General features: G+C 42.1%; 1 protein-coding gene across 3 annotated transcripts in view; it reads left to right on the forward strand.

Annotated features, from left to right (window-relative positions):
* The window catches only part of HAPLN1 (hyaluronan and proteoglycan link protein 1), a 60,471-nt gene that overhangs the window by 12,721 nt on the left and 31,437 nt on the right, over positions 1-16,313 (forward strand). The window lies entirely within an intron of this gene.

Raw genomic sequence — 16,313 nt, forward strand, 5'->3', positions numbered from 1 at the left:
CATGATATTCCCAATGAAAAGATAGTTGCGCTTGAGGCCCATTGCACTTAGCGAGTTTAAGTTAATTGCACTTCACCGCTAATTAGTGCAATGGCATTAAGTATCTCTGGAGCTGGGTGTAATGACTTGTAGTACACAGGATTGTTAATTTGGGATGGAATCTGATTAATAACATTTCAGTATTCTCTGGTTCAAGCAGGGCTGTCTTAAGCATATCCGGTGCCATGGTGCAAAGCTCCCTCCGGCGCCCTGCCCCCCATTTCCCAGAGTTGTCCACCTTTTCTTAGGGAGGACGGCACTGCCAGAAGGGCTGGAGGAGGTGGGCAGTGGTTGGAGGGCGGCTCCTCTGGCGGGGAAGAGGTGGAGGCTGGACGTAGCACCTCCCGACTCAGCTGGCCGCTTCGTGCAACGGTGGCCACGGCAGACAGAGGCTCCAGGCACGGTGCTGCTTCAGTGCTGCATGGCAGAGGCGGGCGAGGGCAGCAAGCTGATGCCAGGAGGCGCTGCTTCCAGCCTCCGCCTCTTCCCTGGTGCCCTCCAGAACTTGGCATCCTGGCACCCTCCACCACTAGCCTCTATGGGTAAGAGGCCCCTGAGTTCGAGAGTAGCAAACTAGTTGTTGGAGGTGCCCAGTCAGTACTCAGGGATGTTACTGGTCAGTACTCAGGGATGATGGAAATTGTAGTCCAACAACATCTGGAGTGCCACAGTTTAGCCACCCTGGCTGTAGTCAGTATCGACCCAGGATACACCTCTGACTCAACAATATTGGCAACATTAGTGACAAAATTACTGGCATCTAGCAATCATTAATGTTTTCTTAGGGTTGGTTCATAGCTCTAGGTTTTACCCATTAATTTAAGTGATCCTATTTTTCATGTTATCCAAACAGTCATTGTTATGATATTCTGCATTTTAGGAAACAGACTGATAAAAATCCAGAGTTTACAATCCTTCAAAATGGATTGCTGTCAACAACCAAAGGTTGCCTAGAGGAAATTAGGAGATAATGTCACTTGAATAAAAGATAGACAATAGTCTCTCACTATCAGGGGGGAAAGTATTCTAGCCCTTGCAGAAATGTTGTCTTGTGTGAAACACATCACTTCATTTCAAATCAGGTAATACTGATCTAATCATCGGAGGCTTATTTCCAATAGGTAGAATGACCTATTTAGGAGGTGCTGTTTTATCTGAAGAGGTATTCAAAGGGCAGGGCAAGAGTCCAAGCTATGACCATTGTTGGTTGACCCAGTTTAATGTGCTGATTCCTTGCCAGAACTGAATTAGAACTGACAGGATGAGGGGAACCTGTCATTATCAGATGTAAGCTCCAAGGAGTTCACAATTCCATAAAGGTGCAGACTAACGATGTCCTCAATCCATGCTGATACTGCCAGTGCTGCAAGTGATAGACCTAGAGGAAGCATCACCCTTGCTCCGAAAGCAGGGGCGCCGACTTATAAAAAATATTGGGGGGGCCCATACCGACTTATAAAAAATATTGGGGGGGCCTAAGACCTCCAAACCGCTGCTGCTGGGGGAACGAAAGAGGCGAGCCCCGGGCTGCCCCGACCTTAAGTGAACCTGTGAGGGCCCGCCCTTTGCGGCAGCCGATTGGCTGCCGCCGTGGGCGGTGAATATTAATGATGTATCATTTTTGTGCTTCATGCTGTGGCCACAGACATCTGATCTGATGGTGAATTTGGGGTGACCCAATGCAAAAATCCTGAGAATCCCTGTGGATCCATGCTTTATAACCACGTTTTTGCACCATTGCAGCCCCAGGCAACAGTGGGTGTGTGATTTTTGGGGGGCGGGCTGTAGCCATGGACATGCCATGTGCTCTGATGGTGAATTTGGGGTGACCCAATGCAAAGATCCAGAGGATCCATGTGGATCCATGCTTTTTAACCACATTTTTGCACCACTGCAGCCCCAGGCAACAGTGGGTGCGTGATTTTGGGGGGGCAGGCTGTAGCCATGGACATGCTATGTGATCTGTTGGTGAATTTGGGGTGACCCAATGCAAAGATCCTGAGGATCCATGTGGATCCATGCATTTTAACCACATTTTAAGTGGGGAGGGAAGGAAAAACACAGAACGGACAAGGAGCACGAGAGGGATGTGCAGAGAAGCAGCTGGCTAAGAATGCAGGAGAGGGGTATAACGGCAGGGAGGAAAGGAAGGCAAAAGTTTTCCCTCACCTACCCACCCAAGCCAGCCAGCTCGCAAGCGCTCTCTCTCTCTCTCTGTCTCTGTCTCTCTCTCTCTCTCTCTCCCTCCCTCCCTCCTGCATGTTTTCTGCTTTCCCCTCTGCTTGCCTGGAGGGGAGGGGCTTTCCCTGCTCTTTGTTCCGTTTGAGCAAACACAGCAAGGAAACAGAGGAGGGTGGGCAGTAAGACCCTGAGGCAGAATGCAGGAAAGCAGCCGCTTCCGCGTGGTTTTCGGCTCCAGCGACCACACATTCGCTCTATAACATGCACAGACATTTCCCCTTCCCTTTTAGAAGAAAAAATCTGCGTGTTATAGAGGGAAAAATATGGTAATAATTTTCTTAAATTATTGGGGCGGAGCCCCCCTAAACGAATTTTTGAGGGGGCTCGGGCCCCCTCAGGCCCCATGGAGTTGGTGCCTATGTTCGAAAGCACAGCACCTTCCCTCAGCTCCAAATAACTGGGCAAAGTGGAATACTAACTTGACTCCTCCCATATTTGCAAGAAAGAAGCCTGTCCACTGATGAAGGGGCAGAGGGGGGGATCAGTATCTTTCTAAGTGCAAGAATGAAGTACATCTAAGTGCAAGAATGAAGTACAGCTTATTGTCAGTGAAATATATGCACTGGGCACATGTAGTTTTGTTCCCATCAAGAGTATGTAAAAGATAATGTTATCCAAAAACACATCCCTCCTGTTAGTGATGCTAGTGTGATAGTTACAACACAGAAAGAAAAGCAATTAAAGAAAAACATTGCTGATGAATGCATGGAAGTTTCAGGTCCAAGGGACCCACACTGACAACTTTAAGCTTGAATCAAGCACTGATGACACAGTAGAAAAGTTTCGGTGAAGGGAGGATTTTTCTTCCTGCCTAATACCTAGTCAGCAGCTTCTGATTGGTGGGTTTTGGCTTCAGCCTCCAGTGTTGTCCCTCTGTGAAGCAGCATCCCTACTTACAAGGGCAGCTGGTGATAATCTTTAACTTCAAAGTGACTGTAAATATGCTTGACTACTTGGCATGGCTGCAGAGCTCAGAATAATTATTTTAATGAGCCCAATTCGAATGCTTCTGGGAAAAGCAACTTCTTTATTCTTCCTGAAATATAGATGACACAGGAATAAGTCAAAGATACAGCTGCATGAAATAGATAAGTTAAGGACTAGAAAGGTCATGATATCCTTAAAATACAGATTTCGATTTAATACTAGCAGGAATTTTGGCAGAATTTCTTATCAGGCAAAGGTAGCGATATTCCAAATACAATTCTTTTTCTGTCTCCTAACCCTCAGCCACAGGGATTAAGGATTCTTAGAGGTGAATTTGCGATACCAGCAAATAGTTAGAAGGAGGCTTCACCTCCAAGGAATCTGCAGCTGCCATTTCAAAATTGCAGGTATGCATTTTTTAAAAAAATGCTCAAATGCTCAGAGCAACAATGACCAAGGCAATCACCTAAATATATGCCAGTCTAGCATGGGAATCAGGATAGCCACTCTTCCACTATTGCAGTAAAAGGGATGTTATAATACAAACAGCATGTGTGTGGAATATATTAGCTCCTAATTTCTTCCAATAGCAAAGTATTTAATAAAGGCTAATTGTATTATTTGTTAGAATTTGTATTTTGTTAGTTAATTGTTGCTGCCATTTATTTACAATGTTTTATTTTTTTCTGCAATATAATTCTTCCTTCATTTAATTTTTATTGGGTGAGATCCATAGTAATCCAGTCCATCTTCTCCTGGGTTGGGTGAGGAGTTTGACCTAGGCACAGATGTTCCTGCACCCAGCTCTGCCATTGAAGGCTGGCATAAAATCTATTGAAACACGAGCTGATCCCACTTCTGTCACATGACAGTATTGCATCCTGTCTGGTACCGATTGCTGTACTGGCTCCAAAGTAGTGTGGCAATGGTTTTGCGCCCCTTGCCTTCGACTCAAGCTGTTATGTACAGCAGCACTGCAGCTGTGGCTATTGTCCTGCTGCTCCATAAAGCCCCACCAGTTGGCATCCAGAATTTGGATTGTCCCCTTAATCATACTTGGAGTAGACTCACTGAAATCCACTGCACTTAATTTAGTCATGGCTAACTTGTCTGGACCCAACCCATCAATTTTGTTAGCTGCTTTGAATTTCTAAAATAAGGCATAATATCTATCATCTATCTATCATCTATCTATCATCTATCTATCTATATCTATATATCTATATTTATCTATCTATCTATCTATCTATCATCATCTATCTATCTATCTATCTATCATCTATCATCTATCTATATCATCTATCTATATCTATCTATCATCTATCTATCATCTATCATCTATCTATATCTATCTCTATCATCTATCAATCTATCATCTATCTATCTATCATCTATGTGATTGCTGCTCACAGTCTAAAAGGCAGTTAAGGCTACAGTTCTCTACCTGTTTTCCTGTGAGTAAGCTTTGTGGTACTAGTAAAATTTACTTCTGAGTAAGTCAGCTGCACTGTAAGTCAGTTGAATCATTGAGCTTTCCATTGTAATGCAATCCACATTTATTTTGGGAATAAATCTTAAGGAAGATGAATATTCCATGTGGACATATTTTATACTGTGCTTGCAGAAGAGTTACCACAGGTCCCAAAAGAAGTTCAGTCTGGGCTGATCTCCCTTTTGTGGTAACCTTTCTGGGAATACAGCCCGGTTTAAGATAATGAGTGGGAGCATGCTTTGGTGCTGAGGGTCCTCTTTTAGGTTTCTCATGGGTATCTGGTTGAAACTGTGAGAAACAGAATGCTAGTCTAGATGGACCTTTGGTCTGATCCAGCAGGACTCTTGTTATGTAAATGTTTCACCTGTGTTGTGCAATGTACCCGCAGGAAGTCAGCTGTGGGGATGCTGTTGGCAAACCCCCAGGACTGACCTAAAGCCTCCAGATTTGTGTGCCTTCTCCCTCCCCCCCCCCCACGTTGCAGAGGCTTGAATCTGCAGGTAGCTAACAGAGGGAGAGTGTGTGCACGCACACATGCATGCGCACACACATACACGACTATGTATGCAGTTTGCAAGATTTAGCCCATTTGGAGCTGGGGAATGGGGAACTTCCCATTTGGCTAGAGAGTATTGGAAGTCTGGAAACAGAGTTGCTATTCCACTTCCAGCTTAAATCAGAACAGCATTGATTGGGTGCTGCTAAATTATCCATATCTGGAGGCACCATGGATGCTACATTTTTCCAACATGGCAAGCATCTGTGTGTGAAAAAACCACACAAAATCTTTATACCAAGTGATTACATCTGACAATGCATCTATTTATTTGGGTGATTCCCTCCATTATCTGTAGAGGATGCATTCAGAAAAAATCATCCATTCCTTAGTCTTGTCCACACCCTGTACTTCAACCTCACTATAATCTTAATGCACTTCAACCGTCCTATGGCTGACAAAAAAAGCAAGGGGAAAGAGTGGATGTGTTCATCCATTGATGTGGTGTGCAGTCATCACGCATGACAATCAGTTGGCGTAGACTTCCCCAGATGGAGGAATTTTCAAGTTAGAAAATGAGTGATGTTTGAAGCATTTCTTAACTAAGAACCTGCCTGAAATATGTACCTACCAGAAATTTAAGAACCACTTCAAAGGTCATGCTCTGAGTGCACCCACAAAATGAAATGAGGTGGGTAACCATTGGGGAGAGGGGTCCTGGGTTATGGAACAGCCTTCCCACAGAGGTTAGACCAGCATCTTTGTGGCCTTTTGAGCACCAAGTGACTCTTCTATTCAGACCTTTAAATAAGCCATGTCTATCTAGGCCTTTCCATTTTAAATTGAGTTCTGCTTCATTTTTGTTTCAGTTTTTAAATTAATTTGTTGCAGTTTTCTTGTTTGCTTGTTGTTAACGTTTGTTAATTGTTGTTTGTACTGTGAGCCACACAGAGAACTCCTGTAGTAGTAGTAGTAGTAGTAGTAATAATAATAATAATAATGGAAATCAGCTGGACCAGAGGTAGCCAATATGGTGCTTTCCAAATGTTGTTGGATTCCAGCTCCCATCAGCCTCAGCCAATATGGCTAGTGGTCAGGGATGATGAAAGCTCTAGTCTAATGATAGATTGGGGGGGCAAGCTGACTCCCCCTGGTCTATGCCATTGGTGCAGTTCTTCTCAACTGACCAAGTTGCTGGCAGAGTTCATCTCAATGGAGAAAATTATTTTCCTGGCTATACAGACTATTAGAGTACAGTACATTATACTCAAGCAACATGTGGGTGGCAGCACATTGGCTACCCCAAGCTAGAGATAGTTACTCTGGATCACTGCCAGACTAAAGAAATAGCAAATAATTAGTTAATAATAAGGAGGGATTTCAAAAATATCTTTCTGGCACAAAAACACACACCATTCTTAGAAACATAAAGGTAACCCTACAATAGAGCTGTTAAATAAGGTCTGTAAGCTGGAAATGTGTTTCTGTGATGGAAAGAAACACATCTCCCTCTGTGTCAACATAATTTTTCTCAATAAAATTTCCTTTAAGAGATATAAATAGACACGTTAGCAGGGGTGAATTAGGGTTGAAGTCTCTTTCCTTGAAACAAATGTGTCTGCAGTTTGCCATTTCTGGATCATTTGATTGAAGGGTGGAAATTAAAACATTTGTGTGCAGGTCATATGGGTGAGGATTTTCCCATTTGGAAAGAGTGGCTGTTCTTGTGATCCTCAGCAATATTGGTAGCCATTTGTCCTGTAAATTAATGCACACACATTGTATCCTTAGGCATAACCATTCACAAAGAATGGTGCAGAGCTGCACTGCAGTCTCCAGCATTCCTTTTCTGACAATTTTGCTCAAGGTTAGATAGCAATATGCTATAGCTCTTGTCTAGTGCAGATCATTCTCTGCATCCCATATAGTGAAAACTCGCAGAGCCTAATCTCCTATTTACATTTGGGACACACCTGGGTGAGCTAGGTTTTATCATCTTGTGCTAATCTCTTAAAGCCACATTGCTACAATGTATACAACAAGCAAGGTTAAAGCAAAATGAAAGTGTAGAAGATACATCATATTATCTAGAAGAAAGCATAGATGTGTGGAATATACTAATAAATTAGATTCTGCTACAGTATTTCACTGCTAGAGAAAAAGCAGAAGAAATACCTAGCCTCCCAGCAAAAAAAACGTTTGGAGAAAGAACAATACAGTACTAAAGACTGTGAAACATTACCATCAAGGTAAGTAGAAAAAGAAACAGGTGCTTCAGTGAATCACACCAGCTCTTCTCATCATGCTGTGTTTGATGCCTGAGCTTTGGCTAAAGAAAGCAAATGTGATGAGCAGGAATGAAAATGGGAAAGAAGGGTTGCAGTGGGGCCAATTAACTATCATCACTCTATCTGAAGGTAGAGATATGATGGCCTCCAGCAAAGACAATATGGCAGGCAGTGCTGAAGAAAGGAACTTGTTAATGTTAAGGAACATTAATTGTGAAGGTGCAGGAACAGAAACCAGATCAGCACTATCTGTTGGTCACTTGGCTGTTCCAGGATACTGAATACAGAGGTTGGCTTGCTTATCTCTCTTTCTCCTGGAATGTCTATTATACCTTTCTAAGATGTGATAAATGTGATTTACACATGTGTAAAAATGCATATAAAAATGTATATAAAAATGCAAATAACAACAAATAATAATATATATTATGGCAAATTGTGGGACGCAGGTGGCGCTGTGGTGTAATCCACTGAGCCTTGGGCTTGCTGATTGGAAGGATGGTGGTTCGAATCTCCATGACGGTGTGAGCTCCCGTTGTTCAGCCCCAGCTCCTGCCAACCTAGCAGTTTGAAAGCACATCAAAGTGCAAGTAGATAAACAGGTACCATTCTGGTGGGAAGGTAAACGGTGTTTCCGTGCGCTGCTCTAGTTTCGCCAGAAGCGGCTTAGTCATGCTGGCCATATGACCCGGAAAAACTGCTTGCGGACAAATGTCGGCTCCCTCGGCCAGTAAAGCCAGATGAGCGCCGCAATCCCAGAGTCGATCGTGACTGGACTTAACTGTCAGGGGTCCTTTACCTTTTTATGGGAAGTTGCTTTATACCAAGTCAGAGTGTTGGTTCATCTAGCTCATTTCTTTGTACAATGACTGGCAGCAGCTCTGTGGGGTTTGAGGCAGGAGTCTATCTGAGCCCTAGAGTGAATGAACCTGAGGCTTTCTGCTTGCAAAGAAGATGCTCTACCACTGGGTTCCAGCCCTTCCTTCAAGAGGCCTTGATTGCATGGGCAGAGCCTGGGCACCTATGATAACCAAATACGCTGAAGTAAATGTAGTAGTCATTATGGGAGAATAGGATGGATACTGGTTGATAACTTAGTTAAACAGAGGACAAGAATCAACTGGACTGTTCTCATAATAGACGGATGTAAGAAGTGGAGTCCTCCAAGGATTTATATTGTTACTGGTGCTTTTTAACTTGTCCATAAACAATAGAGTATGAGTGTACAGTATATACATATGCTTAGAGAATTATATAAACTTCTTAATCAAACAATCTCTGAGAGGTACACATAAAACAATATTAAATAATTATCAATAATATACAAATAAAAGGAGCCATTTTTTTGAAAGAAAAACCCACAATTCATAACTAAATTATGTGTCTGGGTAGACTTCCTAAAAAAAAACAAAATGTTTTTAAGCTGGACACCGGCTCCCTCGGCCAGTAAAGGGAGATGAGTGCCGCAACCCCAGAGTCAGCCACGACTGGACCTAATGGTCAGGGGTCCCTTTACCTTACCTTTAAGATGATAGTGGGATGCAGGTGGCTCTGTGGGTTAAACCACAGAGCCTAGAGCTTGCCGATCAGAAGGTTGGCGTTTCGAATCCCTGCGACGGGGTGAGCTCCCGTTGCTCGGTCCCTGCTCCTGCCAACCTAGCAGTTGAAGGCACGTCAAAGTGCAAGTAGATAAATAAGTACCGTTCTGGCAGGAAGTTAAACGACATTTCCATGCACTGCTCTGGTTTGCTAGAAGCGGCTTATTCATGCTGGCGACATGACCCGGAAGCTGTACGCCGGCTCCCTCGGTCAGTAAAGTGTGATGAGCGTCACAACCCCAGAGTCGTCCACAACTGGGCCTAATCATTAGGGGTCCCTTTACGTTTAAAATGGTAGCTAGGGTTCCTGCCTAGTAGTAGAGTAGGACTTCCAAGACTTAAGTGCTGTCACACTGAGAGATGGACTCCTAACAGATACAGAATGGACATAATATGGCACTTCTAGATGTGTAAGTTTCACACTGATCAAAGAACTTGTGTAAGTTTCACACTGATCAAAGGTGATATTTCAAACAAGCTGCTCCCAAGGTATTGTGGGATTTTTTATGCTAATAGTAAAACCTTGAACTTGGCCCAGTAGCAAATTGGCAAGGCCATGCAGATTGTTGGGTGGAGTTCAATTGGTAGAGCATGAGACTCTTAATTTCAGGGTTTCCCACTTTGGGAAAAAGATTCCTGAATTGCAGGGGGTTGGACTAGATGACCCTCATGGTCCCTTCCAACTCTACTATCATATGATTCTATGAGATGTAATATGCAGTGGTAAGACTCCTCTCAGCAATCATGCTGTGGTATTCTACACTAACTGCAGTTTCCAGCCCAGCTGCAAAGGAAGGCTCGCATATGGTGCATTGCATTTTTGAAGTATCCGATGCCTGAACTATTGTGGTCATGCTATCCCAGTTGAAGAATGGCTGCAGAAGTTGGACTAGCTGGCTTGGCAAAGCTGGGGCCTCAAGTGACAAGGCTGGATCCAGGAGCACCCCCAGTTGGTGTACCTTCTCCACTAAGAGTGCAACTCCATCTAGGTTGAGCATTTGGCTAGTTGCTCAGATGAGCTTGGTTTATTTCTCCACATCCAGGCCACCAGTAGATCTAGACACTGGCCTAGGGCCTATACTGTGTTTCCTGATTCAGATATTTTGGAGAAACAGAGCTGAGCATCATCAGCATGCTGTTAGCACCTCATCCCAAATTTCGTAATGGCCATTTCTAGCCGAGATGCTTTTTAACTGGAATCAACCAGGAATTGAACCTAACTGAGCTATGCCCTCTGACTCTGAATATACAACCTGAAGTAGTGATCCACAAAGCTTGCATACTTAAGCATACTTAAAACAAGGTTAGTCATGTTGATTCTAATCAGACTGATCTGGATTAAGGACAAATATGCTATTTTCACGGCTTTCGGGAATGCAGCCATTATGGCTCAAGGCATGCAAATGGGTTTTGGACTACACCCCTAAAAAAACCATCTGTTGGGAAACACTTGCTCCAAGTCAGAGCACTTTCTTTTGTTTCAACATTATCATTCCTCTTGAAATGATGCTGTCTTGTATATTCTGGTTCATGGGGCATCTCCCACTCTCCTTCTTCTTGTATCTGATGGTGAGTTTACACTAGCACTTCTATCCCCCAATTTTTTGCCAATTCTCCTACCTCCTGCAACCTCCTGTGTCATTCGGTAGGGCGTGTTGAATTTTTTAAATTTAAAATTCCAAAAATGTGGGGTACTAAAAATTTATAACATGACTTGAAATTAAAAAAGATATTTTGCTTACATTAATATAATTTAGTTTTGCTTGGTAAGTACATGTTTAAAATTGCATAGAAATAATTAATAATAATGATTGCCAAGTACTCACAGATATATTATTTATCATTATTAAAATAAGTAAAATGATTGTCAAGTACTTGCAGTTATATTCTATATTATTATTGTTTATAGTTTATTATTATATAGCCTTACCTGACATTTTCAGAAGGCAGAATTACAATTCTTTGGTTTTTTGAAAGCAGTTTTTGTGCTTTTTAATCAAATGTAGATTTACCAAGCTCAATTTTGTCAGATCACAAAAATAATAGCATATTTGAATTATTCACACCCCCAAAAAACATATTTTTAAGTACCCTCCCTGAATAAATTTTCAAAAACAAAGTTTCACCCCCCTAAAGGGACATTCCTTAGTTACAGTTGTGCCTTGGTTTTTGGACAGCTTAGTTCTTGAACCCGGAAGTGACTGTTCCAGTTTGTGAACTATTTTCGGAAACTGAACATCTGACGGGGCTTTTAGGGCTTCCAATTGGCTGCAGGAGTTTCCTGCAGCCAATCAGAAGCCGTGCTTTGGTTTCCGAATGTCAAACTGACTTCCGGAACAGATTCTATTTGACTTCCAAGGTACGACTATATACAGTAGCTGTTCAACTTCAGACATTCTTGGAAGGTGTGCATTACCTTGACTTGCTTCATCCTGAGTTGAGCCTTGGGTTTCACACCAAAATGGCTCTGTTTGCTCTGATGTGTGACCTATCTCAGGAGAAAGTCAGGGGGCATGTGACCTTGCTACTTCTTGATTTCTCAGTGGTTTTTGATGCAGTCGACCATGATACCCTACTTCAGGCATCCCCAAACTCAGCCCCTCCAGATGTTTTGGGACTACAATTCCCATCATCCCTGACCACTGGTCCTGTTAGCTAGGGATGATGGGAGTATAGTCCCAAAACATCTGGAGGGCTGAGTTTGGGGATGCCTGCCCTACTTGATCTGCTCTGTGATTTGGAAATTGGAATCACAGTTCTAATGGCCTGGGTGGTGGCATATGTGTGTTTGCACCTACAATTCCAAAATAACTCCATAATTTATTTATTTTAAAAAACCGCAATCTCATTGCAGCCTGGTTTCTATAGTAATCCATAGGCCTGAATGCTACAAAATATGTGACCAGACTGCAAGCTAATAGACATCTTGTTCAAGTTTTGATAATAATTACTGAAGCTATCTCAGCTCCACCAAGCCATATGCTTACTCGCAGGAGCAAAACCGTTAGGCCAAGCAAGATGCTTGCATTTAATTTAAATATTGCAAAGATATGACAATCTAAAATCAGATAGGTCAGCACTTCCACTCAAGTATGCTTTAATAAATATGCACTTAGGATTGTAAAACAATTATTCTATTAACTGTTGATGCATATTTACATGAGCTGCTGAGTCTTCAGCAAACCTACACATTAGTGATAAAACATCCTTGCTGTGCCAGCAGAATATAACAGACAGTGATGCTATATTGGCTCTGTGTTTGGTAGATCCCAAGCTTAACAATCATTTGCTGGTGGACCAAATCTTAGAACGACATCACTCCATTTCTTAAAGAGCTTGCAAATGAAATTAAAGTATGTTTCAGCTTTTCATATAATTTTATCCAGCCAGCTACAAATGTTTAAATATGGATGAAGTGTGGAGGGGGGGACAACTTTCCATTCAACAAGCCCTTTCAGGTGTTCAGTAAACATGGAGAGTGGGGGACCTGCCATCAGTGGCGTAGCATGGGTTGTCAGCACCCGGGGCAAGGCAAGTAATTTGCACTCCCTAACCCGTGGATTTGCGCCCCCTAACCCGTGGATTTGTGCCCCCTAACCCTAACCCTCAGATGTTGCGCCCGGTGTGGCCAGCCCCCCTGCACCCCCCACGCTACGCCACTGCCTGCCATCCTCACTCTCAGTGTCTCCTACATAGATCTGAACAATTATATGCACATGCACTCTGCATGTTCAAATAGAAGTATAAGTGAGAGGCTCCCAGTTGCACAGGGAGAATCAATGTGCATATGCAGCATACTTTTATGTGCATAGCTCTACTGAGGTCACTGAATCTTAATCAAGGATCTTGCTTTGTCTTATCCATGGCTTCCGAACGTCTACATGCAGCTACTATGTTTGATCATAAGCTGTCTGCTACCCAAAGACAGTTACCAATTGTTGGAAACTTCCTGGAGTGTGGCAGACCCCACCGCCCCCGCAAAAAAATAAATAATGTACCTACTTTTAGGAGAAAGGAACAAAGAATACAATTTCACGTTCAGTGGTGTTCATTTAGTCTGATATAATCAAATCCATTACCTAGAATAAATTAGATTGGCCGAATATATGTGGGACCGTGTGTGTACAAATCTGACACATAGAAGCTGAGAAATACTTCGTTATTTGGAATACAGCCTATTCTTCTCCTCCGTAGAACCTAGCAGGTTGGCCTGTACATGTTATTTGCTTACTATCACATCTTTATACCCACTACACATTTAAATGATAACAGGTATCCATTGTACTCAGATTTCTTTTATGAGATATCTCAAGATTTGATTTGATATTTGTATTACAAAATGTCTACCTGTCCTAGCAATGTATTTACCCACTTGATATAAAGGACAGCTGGTTGTTATTCAACCAGGTGTGTGTTTTTTTACCCAGAGTAGGCCTATTGAAATCAATAGGCCTCATTTAGGCATGTTCATTCACTTCATTGAATCTGCTCTGAGTAAAACTTAGTTGAATCCCATGCATAATGTGTAAAATTATCTTGAACAGAAATTACAATAACACTTTCCGCCTCATATATGTTTTTATTCTGTTTTGTAGGTTTGTTTTTTTGTTTACCATACATATGAGAATAGATATTCTTGCAAGAAAGTTTACATTTATAAGAACAAAACACAACAATGATAAAAAGGATATGATTTTTTTCAATATAATAAAGATATAATCAAGGCCTAATAAGCACAACATAACAGATAATGTAGAATTATTATACACATTATAGTGCTGGAATACGCAATTGGAAGTCCTGAGGCTAAATCTGTGCCTGCTGAGGAGTACCAGTCCTCTTCCTCCATTGCTATGCATTCTCGTCTTCAAAGTTAGGTCTATAGTGTAAGCAAACATATTTGCATGATAAGGTGTTCCCTGTTTTCTTACATTACCATTAATGCAGAATGATGAATATTGAGAATAATTTTGGAAACCTGTTAGATTTATGTTGAAAATACTTCATTTACAGAGCTATAGTGCTTGGGGTACAATTCTTGCCTCCTATTTCTAGGGAGAGCCAAATGTCTACCTTTCAGACTTATCTAGTTATAAGGGTGTATTGTATGTGTGTAGGAACTTTTATCTTTCTGAAGGGCTTGGAAGGTATGATATCTAAGGCCAGATTAAGACATGCTGAGGCCCTAAACTATGTCAAGTTTTAGAAGCCCCATCGCATTACCCCTTCCCCATCCCAAAAGTGCATTATTATGTAAAACCCAGTGCTGGTGAGGTTGTATTTAGAGGCCCCTCGTAGTCTGAGCCCTTGAGCTGTAGTTTACCTAGCCTGTGCGAAAATTTGGCACTGATGGTTTCCATTTCAAATTATATTAGGAGTCTCCTAGTTCAGGAAATTGTTGCATAAATTTCTCCCCTTCAGACTTTTACAGAAATAAGGGTATCTTGGACTATGTATGTACAAAGCTTCAGCTTCCTAGCTAATGGAGTAAATGCCATAAGTGTTTCAGTGTACACTTGAGTTCCCTTCACACATTACATGGTGTAAAAGAAGTCCAGAAACAGAGCAGGTCAGACTGATGTTCTAGCCCAAGAATATGGTGTCAGAAGTGAGGCCGGAAGCACTGCCACACTTCTTCACATCATGAGTACCCTTAACTTTTATTCCATCTGTTCTAGGCGACAGGTGCACAATTGTCTCCCTTTCAGATTTTTAGCATCATCAGTGGTGTCTTGGGCTATATGCTTGCAACAAGGAGTTTCTTCCAGGGAAAAATCTCTCTAACCAGTTCAGGGATTTGAAGGGAGGGAGGAGACATGTTAGTCATTCCTGTTCCCATGGGCTGCAGCTGCAGCCCTTTACATCTTGAGTAGGAAGATCTGAAGGGGGAGGCTTTAGTGTGTTGAATTGTCAACCCTTAGAATCCTCCATGTGAATGGATCCCCCAACCATGCAGGATTCCCATCCATGTGAAATATTCTGAGCATGTTCCACTTAACACAACAAGATATCCTGTTCAGACCTACAGTACTTTTCAATACATTGTAGTAGGGAAGGGAACAATGGAGGAGGGTGTTTTGGGGACCTATGGAAGTGAACACCTGAGTAGGGTTTCTGAGTTTACTGTTTTGGGGGAGAAAAGCATGAGTGTCCTTTATACTTGTCTAATAAACAATAAGTCTTGGATCATTTACCAAATTCCAGGGTTCTTTCTAACAGAGTGGGAAATATCCTAGCATTTTCAGTACTTCAGTCTGCCAATTGGTGAAGCCCAGGCAAATACAGATTCATCTGAGGCTATCAATCAATAATGTAGCTTAGCCATGCATCAGAACTAAAGCAATGATAATCTATAACACTCTTTGACACTTGGGAAAGATTTTGCTTATTGCTGTATGAATATTCCACTTCATTAAATAATGTGTCTGCATTTTTTCCCTGTTGAGTATTCAGAACCAATACACTTTGTTAAGAAGGTCCTTTATGCTCCCCTAGTCAGAGGTACACATACACATGTAAACAGATGTGCTTTGCCCATTTGGGATTTTCTTGTGAGTGCTTTTCATTCTGTCACACCCAGACAGGAAGTTTCTTATTTATTTTCACCCTCGGTGGAACGTTGTGTGACTAAATTGTTTACCTGGGAACTACACAAAACTTAGGCCTTATAATTTTTCTCTTGCTAGTGCCATTTGCAACATGTACCAAGTGTTTTTCAAGGTGAGAAAAACCACAGCAGAAGGTTAACAGAGTGCAAAAAAAAAAAAGATCCTCTGTTCTCCAGTTGTCCCATATTCTGGACAAGGTTCTGCAACATGGTTTTGGAGTCTATAATTCAGCCACATTCTACTGATAGTAACCAAATAGCACAAATAACTTTTCCACATGTTAATCACACAAACCTTCACAGGGTCACTATTTCTGTATCACCCATTTGTATCATCAAACAGCATTAAATCTCTAGTGAAGTGCCACTAAGTATGCTGTTCCTATAGCAGGTTTTTCATATCCCCATTCATACCACAGTGCATCTAGCTGGCAAATATTATTCAGAATAGAAACCCACTCAAAAATATGTATTTAGATAGCCATGTCTTTAATAGACCCTTCAGACAGAGCTAGGTCCAGTGCCAGATTTATGTATAGGCTAAGTAGGCTGAAGCCTAAGGCCTCTAAGTCTAGGGGGCCTCACCAACCTGCCTTCTCCCCAGTGCCGCAGTCTCCCCTCTCCC

Source organism: Podarcis melisellensis (assembly GCF_964234715.1).
Source record: "Podarcis melisellensis genome assembly, chromosome: 11".
NCBI lineage: Eukaryota > Metazoa > Chordata > Lepidosauria > Squamata > Lacertidae > Podarcis > Podarcis melisellensis.